Source organism: Vespa mandarinia, chromosome 25, assembly GCF_050613455.1.
Source record: "Vespa mandarinia isolate Hongniang chromosome 25, ASM5061345v1, whole genome shotgun sequence".
NCBI lineage: Eukaryota > Metazoa > Arthropoda > Insecta > Hymenoptera > Vespidae > Vespa > Vespa mandarinia.
The window spans coordinates 240,533-250,000 of NC_140834.1; the positions used below are offsets into that span (position 1 = coordinate 240,533).

A 9,468-nucleotide genomic window follows, 5' to 3' on the forward strand; every position below is an offset into this window, starting at 1 on the left:
CTTTTCTCTCTTTCTCTCTCTTTCTCTCTCTCTCTCTCTCTCGCTCGAATTTTATCCAATCCAGGCTCGCGTATTTCTTTCTAAATACAAGCGATCGATATTTAGAGAGAGAGAGAGAGAGAGAGAGAGAGAGAGAAAGATAGAGAGCAAAGATATACACTCGTTATACCTTCTCGTATTTCGCCAGCTTCCATTCTCGCGTCTTTCATTCGTTCGTCTATTAAGGCGTGACTTCTGGGCGTCTCTCTCTCTCTCTCTCTCTCTCTCTCTCTCTCTCTCTCGTATCCATTAAGTATATTCTTATGATAAAAGTCTTAAAGCAGACACGAAGTGCAATAACGCGTAAACTCGATGCCATGATAATCATTGATAGATGGCTTTCCTCTTAAAAGAGGAAGAAAAATAAAAATAGAAGATAAAAAGATAGATCTAAAAACCGAACGTGTAATATCGTACGACGTAGTGAAAATAAAAAAAAAAGATTAAGAAAAGAAAAACAAATTTTACAATTCATACGTATTTTTCTCTTCTTGCTCGTTCACTTTTCTTTTCAATTATCCTTGTCCTTGACTTTTGTCGCACGTGTATTAAACAGAACAACGACGTACATGATCGTCCAAGAAATGGTTTGTTTATTTCGAAGGTAAATAAGCACGATAGAGACGGATTTCATAGTTTCGAGTTGAGAAGATAAATACATATAAGGGATACGTAATTCCATGACGGATAACAGTCACGTTAAGCGAGTTTACACGAAAGAAAGTCAGTCAGCTGGAGGGAGAATTATCGTAATAACAGAGTTACAAACGCCGATCCATCGACAGGCAAGCAGTCCGCGGCTCGACCAATGACATTGTACCCGTTTAAGCGCGCCTAATCGCCGGTCTCGTCCACGCTCAGGAGTATCTCTCTCTTTCTCTCTCGTCGAGAGAAGAGGAGAGATTCATCGTCGTGTGTAGCGAGTTAAGTAGGAAAGTAGATATGCACGCGAGAATACCTTTAAACGACGAGCACGCGACGTTCAGGGCCCTCTACTACTCATCGGAGGAGTAGAAGGAAGAAGAAGAAGAAGAAGAAGAAGAAGGCTCGTGCTACCTAGAAAACGTCATCGACGAATTACCAAGAATTGTCCTTCGTAATCCTGACTCATCTCCGCGTACTCTTATATATTTATTTCTTTATTTTTCATCTCTTTCCCCTCCCCTCCCCCCTCTCCTTCAAATCGTCCAAATACGCTCTCGTATTTTTCATTGAACGATCAAGCCAGGATCAAGGTCGCTTTAAGATTTGAGAATTTGACGCGTATTCATTCATTGTTTTTCTTTTCTTTCTCCTTGATTTCTTTTCATCAACGTTCGAGGAGAAAGGTCGAACGAAAGGTGTGTTTGTTTTGCAGGGAATGATTCAGTCACGGTATTGAAGCCGCTCGTCAATGATATACTACGTTAGAACGTTTTGAGAAGCCGTACGGAACACACACAATGTCTACGAGGGAGCTCCTTCGTTCTCTCGTAAGTTGAAACAAAGCTAAATAAAAGAAAAGAAATAAGAGAAAGAAACGACGTCATCTTAACGCAGCTCGTAGCCCACGTTCATTCGTTCGTTCGTTCGTTCGAGCTCTCGAACCCATTAAGAAGTCTAGCATCCGTTTCGATCAGTTTAATCTTATCGCGCGACACTACCGTTACATTAGCATTCCTTTCATTTACGAAACATCGAAGAATTGTAAAATTTCGCTGGGCCGATGGTAAAGAAAAAAAAAGAAAGACAGAGAGAGAGAGAGAGAGAGAGAGAGAGTTTACGAAACAAGGAGGAAACGTGGATCGCAGAGAGAGGACGAAGAGGGACTAAGAGGGTCCGAAGGGAAAGGAGGAGAGAGACTCGATCCTCGGATTCCACGAGAGATTAGAGGGAACGAATGCCGGGAAGGCCGACGACATTTTGTAGCTGTCGTCGTTACATCATCGATAGAACCAGATCGACTTAGATATCTACAACACCTGGGGAAAATCGTATTCGAACGGCCACCGTTTTCTTTCTCTTTTTCTCTCTTTCAAAAAGATCGTAGAGTATTGCAAACGATATATAAAACATGAGACAAGTCTTTAAATTATTTCATAAATGTATATATACATACATACATACATATGTATATATACATATATATATATATATGTACAGGTAAGGAAAAGAATCGAATATTAACGCTAACATTATGTTTGTTTTATTAATGCGAGCTGACATCACGCCAACTAGCTCTCTCTCTCTCTCTCTCTCTCTATATATATATATATATACACATAATAGAATTTGTTCTCTTTCTCTCTTTCTTTCTGTAGGCATGTCTCTAGGAATTTTGAAAGTATCTCGCTAGATACGGTCTCCGTTAAAGGAACGTTCGATCACGCTATAATTAAAACGATCGTCGATGGCCATCGGAGATAATATGAGGCGAGCGTTAACGAGGCGATCGCGTTTAAAGGTCCGCTAACTGTTTCTCCAGTTTCGCTAAGCGAACCGTTCTAAAGATACACGTGTATATATACATACATATGTATATATATATATATATACACACATATGTATATACACGTAATTCGATTTTGAGTTTCGGTAGCATCCGAATATGAAACTGAACGATGTATCTCGTTAAGGATGAACTCTATCTCCGGAGACCAGTTTTCTCAGTTACAGAGCCGCTCCCAAGTTGTTAAAAGGCTTGCGATTTCGATCGGACGATCGAAAAGGTCGAACACGAATTTTAATGATCGTTTGTTTTAATCTATGACGATAATGCGAGTTGAACGTTAAACAGAGAGAGAGAGAGAGAGAGAGAGAGATAAAGGGAAAGAAAGAAGAGATAAAATGTAAAGCGTCGAGGGTGTTGTAATGCGCTTTCTTCAACCCCCGTTGAATGAGCGCGAATAGATGATTCGTCCTTGAGGACCACTTTGGCGTGGCCTTTCGAGTAGTAAGAAGGAAAGGATTGTCGAGTAATCCCGTTATCTCGATCGGCAACCGAGTAGCCGCTGCCTACTCTCGTTCACCTCGTGCGATAATTTACGCCGGTTGGTTCGGCGTTGTTAGAATGATACGCCAGAAAGTCGGGAAAAACGATGGAGGTAATATAAATTGCAGCATGTTAGTGCTCGCGCTCGTATGCGCATGTCGTAGCCTTAGACTTAACCTTGTCTATCGGTAGTAAGTTTTACGACGAGAGAACGCACGCGAGAGAGAAAGAGAGAGCATGCCTGCATACATATACGAGCGCTTTTAACATGAAACGTTGTTGCTGCTTCTTCGTCCGATGCATTTCAGCGAGTTCAACGCGTACGTTCTCGAGAAGAAGATGAAGATGATGATGAAGAAGAAGAAGAGACTCCTAAGAATTCATCCTGTCGACTTGGCAGCTTCGTTGAGAAAGAAGGAAAACGAATGAGAGAGAGAGAGAGAGAGAGAGATCATATCTCGGCCCTGGCGTTTCTCTAAATGTCAGACAACTATTCCTCGTTCTCGCGGTCGAACGTGTTTGCCGGGTCGAGCGTGTCCGTAAATAAGCCGCAAATAACGCCGCTTTCGGCGTAGTCGCAAACATAGGAGTCTCTTTTTCTCTCTTCGACGAGACTGAAGTATAAGAGGAAGAAGTAAAGGAGAAGAAGATGGAGGGGAAATTGTAGGAGGAATCGTAGGAAAATTCCATACATCAGCGAAATCCGTGATATTCTCGTGAAAGCTTGCAAAAGGAAGAAAAAAAAAGAAAAAAAAAAAAAAAAGAGAAAAAAAAATGTAGACTCGCAAGCGAAGAGAAAAAAAAATAGTTGCGTACGTAACTGCGTGCGTACGCTTTACGTTGGACGCATGTACAAAACATATATATATATATTTATATATATATATATATAAATATATATATATATATATATATATATATATATATATATATAAATGGTCTAGCTGGCGATCTTGCTCGCCTTCGTCGCAAGAAAATTACGCAATAAGTAGAAGTCGTTTGGTTGGCTTCGACGTTGCTCCTTAGACGTTTCCACGGAGCCTGTTAAACGAGCGAATAGAAACGACACCGTAACGTATAGATTGTACGCTGCTCGCGATCGCTCTCGAAAGTGGAAAAGAAAATGGCTTAGTGGGACAGGAATCGGCTCGAATCCGGCGTACTGCTGTTTATACGAGGTGTCGCGAAAAGTCTCTTTCTTTTAACTGAAAGGCAAATAAAGAAAAAGAAAAGAAGAAGAAGGAAGAAGAAGAAAAGACAATGTAGAGACAAATAGAAAGAAAGAGGGAGAGAAAAATTGTAAAAGATTTCCAAGAGAATAAAGGAGAACGATACCACCGATGCAAGTAGGCCTAAAATTCTCGCCAGCGCTCAAGCGACCTTTCGTCCATGTTAATAGCGATTATCGCGACTCGCTTGAATTTAGAAACAGGTCGTTCTTCCTAAACCGAGCCATAAATTGAACTTTCCCCCGGAGCTCTCGTACGGTCGACCTCGTTCGGCCCGACGTGCCTCCTCGTCTGAGTCTTTTAGTCTTCTTCGTCGCTGTCTTGCAAAAATATTTGCGAGACATCACTTTTCTCTCTCTCTCTCTCTCTCTCTCTCTCTGTCTTTCTTTCATTTGACTGACATTCCAAGTATAGAATCAGCCTTGGTGCACGTGTACGACGTTTCATTCTTCTCGAGAATCGTCTTTTGCTCTTTAGTTTTGGTAAAGTTTTCCGGAAAGTGTCCACGATTTCCTCAATTTGTATGAAATAAAACGGTGATAGATGCATCTTGGTCAACGACGAGTTATTACTTATTCGCTAGTGAACTTGACGCAAGGACGATAAAATCGCGGCTAACGAGACGCGGCATGAGTTTCTCGCTAAATGATTTCACAACGTGTAACCTCTAAGGTGGAATGCGTTTATAACGCTCGACGCCTACGGGACGCCTCCTATATGCCGTTGTCGTCGAGAACACACTGCTCTTTGCGGACCGCGAAAAACCTTGGACGGAAGAACGTTGCAACACGAGCCTTTTGAATCTCGGCTGACTGCCAACCCATTTCAAAGACTTCACCGGAGAATACGACGATGTAGGCGCATCTACTACTGTACACGCACGTTTTTCCACTAAAAGAAAGATTTTGCGAAAAAGATTACTTTTTCTTTTTCTTTTTCTCTCCGCCTCTCTCTCTCTCTCTCTCTCTCTCTCACTCTCTCTCTATGTCGATCGTTCGTTCTCTCATAGCCGAAAGAATTCGATTCTTTTTTGGAGCACAAAGAGAGAGAGAAAGAGAGAGAGAGGGAGGCTCACCACTTTCGTTGCTACCCACACCCCACGGGGATGAGATAAAGAGAAAAAGATGTGCGAGGAGAAAGAAAGTCTAACGAAAAAAATGTAGGAATCGTGGAAAGGCGGAGAAGGAATAAAGAGAACGGGTTTTAGTGGTCTTGGACTCTGCTACACACTGGATATAATAGATGACGGCGGTTTCGTCGAGTCGAAAACGTCGATGGGCTTGCGGGAGCCCTTATCCGAAGGTATCGGGCCCTAGTTAAATGGCCGACCGAGCACTAGATCAACGACAACTTTCGGTTTTTTGCCTTTCATGTGTCCGATTGGGGGGCCCCCATCGAGGACTTATAAGAGAGGAGAGGATCGCGGCTAGGAGGCAAAGGATGCCAGAGGAGGGCATCTTCCTAACAAATAGAAGACACGCGTGCACACCATCGGACTGGCCCTCTTCTATAGTCTTCTCTCTTCTCCTTCCTTTTCCTTTTCTTGCCCTTTTCCCTTCTTTTTCCCTTTATTTTTTGCTCCACTCTCGAGCCCTCTAACTCTGCCAGAAGAAAAGGAGAGAGAGAGAGAGAGAGGGAGAGGGAGAGAGAGAGAGCAAAAGCCGGCCCCTCAACGGGCCAGCCAAGATAAAACGGCGGCGGAAGGAATTTGGTGGAGGGCTGTAAATATTATAAAGTGACGCTACGCAGAATGCGGGAGCTCAAAGGTTCGCCGAGAAAGAGAGGAAGAGAAAGAGAGAGAGAGAGAGAGATAGGAGACTCCTCTCTCGCTGGGCAGGCTCCTTAGTTCTCCTCCGAAAGAAGAGGAAGGAGTCCTCTCGCGGAGGACAATGCGAACGATCGGACGTGAATTACGTCCTAGAGGGATAACTCGCGCCACTGTTCGCGATGGGGAGTCTCTTTGCTTCTTCTCTTTTACCTCTTTCGCGATACTCTTCTCGAAATACGTCCTCCTAAAGTTTTCCCAGTGTCTTTCCTCTTTCATATAAATAAAATGGAAAAGAAAAAAAGAAAAAAACAAGAAAAGGAAATAAAATCCTTATTCTTCTTTTTTCTTCCTTCTTTTGGCTTTTTGTAAGTCATATTGCCTCGAGGAGAGAAACGAAAAAAAAAAGACAAAAAAAAAAAAAGAAAGAAAGAAAAGACATTTAGGAATTTGCGGATAGCCAATCAACTAGTTTCGGCTAGACAGGGAGACGAAGGGAAAGAGTGCCCTGTGGGCCACGTTTACCTTTTTAAGTGAACTAACTTCAGTTTCAGAAGGAGATGCGGAAAGTGGAAGGATATTAGGATCGCGTGCATAGTCGAAGGAAACAAATTAAGTGAGCTCTCTTTTGACAACGACGAGCACGCTCTCGAAAACGCGAACGCGTCGATGCTCTCTCTCTCTCTCTCTCTCTCTCTCTCTCTCTCTCTCTCTCTCTCACTTCCCCTCCACCCGCCCCTTTAAACGTGAGTAAGACACATAAAAAAGCAGGAGAAGCTAGCAAAGAGTTTGGCAAACCGCAAATATCGTTCCCCGTGCGAAATGATTTCCGTGGCTTCTCTTTTCACGGCGACAACGATGAACCGCTAATCATGCTCGTACGCGTCGCCGAACGTACACGCATCCTTTCGCATAAAGCAATAAGCGTTTTGGATCGTTTCTTTCTCCCTCTCTCTCTCTCTCTCTCTCTCTCTCTCTCTCTCTCTCTCTCTGTCTTTCTTAAGAACGAGCCGTGGAAACGATCGAGCTGCCCACAGAAACCACGAAACCGCAACCGCCCGTAAACGCAAGCACGCGTCCGCTCCCGTCCCGCGGTCGTCCGACCTTTTACGTACAACACGGTAGGCACGCGATAGTTTGAGACGACGAAATAGAGAATCCATTTATCCATCCCTTTCTCTCCCTTTTAGCACGTTTAAACACGAAATCATAGAAATTTCAAAGAAATTCCAAGAGATACGTATATAGATATATATATATATGTATGTATATATCTCTCTTTCTCTCTTTCACTCGACTGGCTGCGTCTGAGTTGCGTCTGCCGACAATTGTCAAGAGCATGCAAAGGGCCAATGGAGACGAAGAGCGAGAAAATGATCGAGAGAGAGAGAGGGATAAAGAGTAGAGGCAAGTTTAACGTTGCAATTTCGTCGGGTTGCCATTTGCCGTCCTCACGCGAGGAGAACACGCCTTTTCCGCGAACTCAAAATCGCCGAGCGTTTCCGCGAGGCCGCCTCGAGTGAATCTTACCGAGGAAAAACGATGATGACGGCGTGCGCGAAGAGATTTAACGGTAGAACGCTCGAAGGGCCACCCGCGCGTATTCCTCCAATCGAAATCAATCCGCAACGGTTAATTTTCCTTTTCGCGTATCTACCGAACGTCGTCGTTTTGGTAAATCCATTAAACGAATAGATGCTTAAGGATAGATATATACCGGTTACTAAAATATACTTACCTAAGTAATTTACTTAGATCATTGAATATCGAGCAACGCGTAACCGCTCGTTTATAAATATTTCTTCGTAAAAATCTTTTACTCTCGTAAGTTTCGATATCTCTTGGCACGGTTAACGATCTGTTTCGACGTTTGAACGGACATAAAATGTCAAAGAAAGAGAGAGAGAGAGAGAGAGAATTCGTCGAGGATGAAAGTCGAATCGTCAATCGGAGTTGTACGATCCGCTAGAAGAGAAGAGAGAGACCATGGCTGGTACAACGGCTACTTGACTGTCTTTTTTGAGAAAGACTCTCGACGGGTGAAAGGGGTGTAGAGGAGGAAGAATTTGGGAAGGATAGGTGAGGGCTAGGGGATGCGGGAGGAAAGGGAGGGAAGACAGGTGATGCCCGAGGAGGGCCCGAGGCACACGAGCGTTCAGAGAAGAGCAAGACAGAGAGAGAGAGAGAGAGAGAGAGAGAGAGAGAGAGACAGAGAGAGAAAGAGAGAAAGGGCCCTGGCACACACGATTCGAAGCACACGAGCGCGTAGGCATTTTAACGCACGGCATTCTTCCTGCGTCGGGGGCCCCCGACGAGATCGTTCGCCGACCGGCGTTAACTTTGCTTCGCGAGGAGCAAGAGAAGAGAAAGATTGAGAGAGAGAAAGAGAGAAATACTCCTTCGTGCCGGCACGGCAATGTCGTTACGAAGAATTCGATCCATCTTGATATTTACACGCGCTACCAAATACTTGCCTCCTCCTTCAAGTAGGTATATATCCTCTCCGCACGTTTCAATCTTTATCTCAGCGATACGATTTTTCTTCTTTTCCCCTCTTACGTCTTGGGTGTCTCTTCTTTTTTTTCTTATTTTATTTATTATTTTGTTTTACTTTGTTTTTCTGTTGTTGTTTCCATCGATTCACTTATCTTCCTCGTAGAAAACCGGCGAACTGACGATAATATATATATATATATATATATATATATATTCTTATCGTCGTAACTCCTCCCGCTAGAAAGATATGAGTGTGATTTACAATCGATCGTTCGGTAAAACTTTCCTAAGGTAATGCATAATCTTTTACGTAAATGCTAATCCATTTCGATACGTCAATCGATAAAAGAGAATCGAACGAGTTTTACTTTAAAGAGACATCGTCATATAGTTACATACTTAACATATGTCTTACGTAGTAGTAATAGTAGTAGTAATAGTGTGCTACGGTAAACGTAGCACATTCGAAAACTCATTCCATGAGAGGAATCGCTTTCGTGATCGTAATGGTTTACGCCTCGAGGGAAACGCGATCACCTTCGGTGCTCGGCAAAATTTCGAGAAGTTTCTCTCTCTCTCTCTCTCTCTCTCGTTCTCTCTCTTGAAATTTTCTCTTCGATTTCCTTTCCCTGGTCCGACACGATGGAAATCTCTATTCCAACCGATATAACGACGTTAATTCGCGAGGACGAGAGACTGCTTGTAAGGGAGTAGTAATGCCGTAAGACGGTAACCACTCCTCGGCGAGTTGCCGATTCGAGTTGTCTTCGAATGGAGGAATAGAAAGAGGTAGAGAGGCACGAAAGGGGTTAAGAGAGAAAGAGAGAGAGAGAGAGAGCCACCGTGGCATCGGCAAACACAATACCCCTGCATTTACATGTGCATACAAACAGGGCGTCGAGAATTATACTTACGGGGAAGGAAGCACGAGAAGAAGAGAGGAGAAGGAGTAGAAACGTGGAGGAGGA

At 43.5% G+C, this 9,468-nt stretch overlaps 1 long non-coding RNA gene across 1 annotated transcript in view; it reads left to right on the forward strand.

The window, feature by feature from the left end:
* Positions 1-1,413: 1,413 nt before the first annotated feature.
* Positions 1,414-9,468, forward strand: part of LOC118446728 (uncharacterized) — a 33,993-nt gene continuing 25,938 nt past the window's right edge. Inside the window, exon 1 of the long non-coding RNA XR_004839669.2 lies at positions 1,414-1,511. This is a non-coding gene — a long non-coding RNA (uncharacterized LOC118446728). The remainder of the gene's footprint in view (positions 1,512-9,468) is intronic.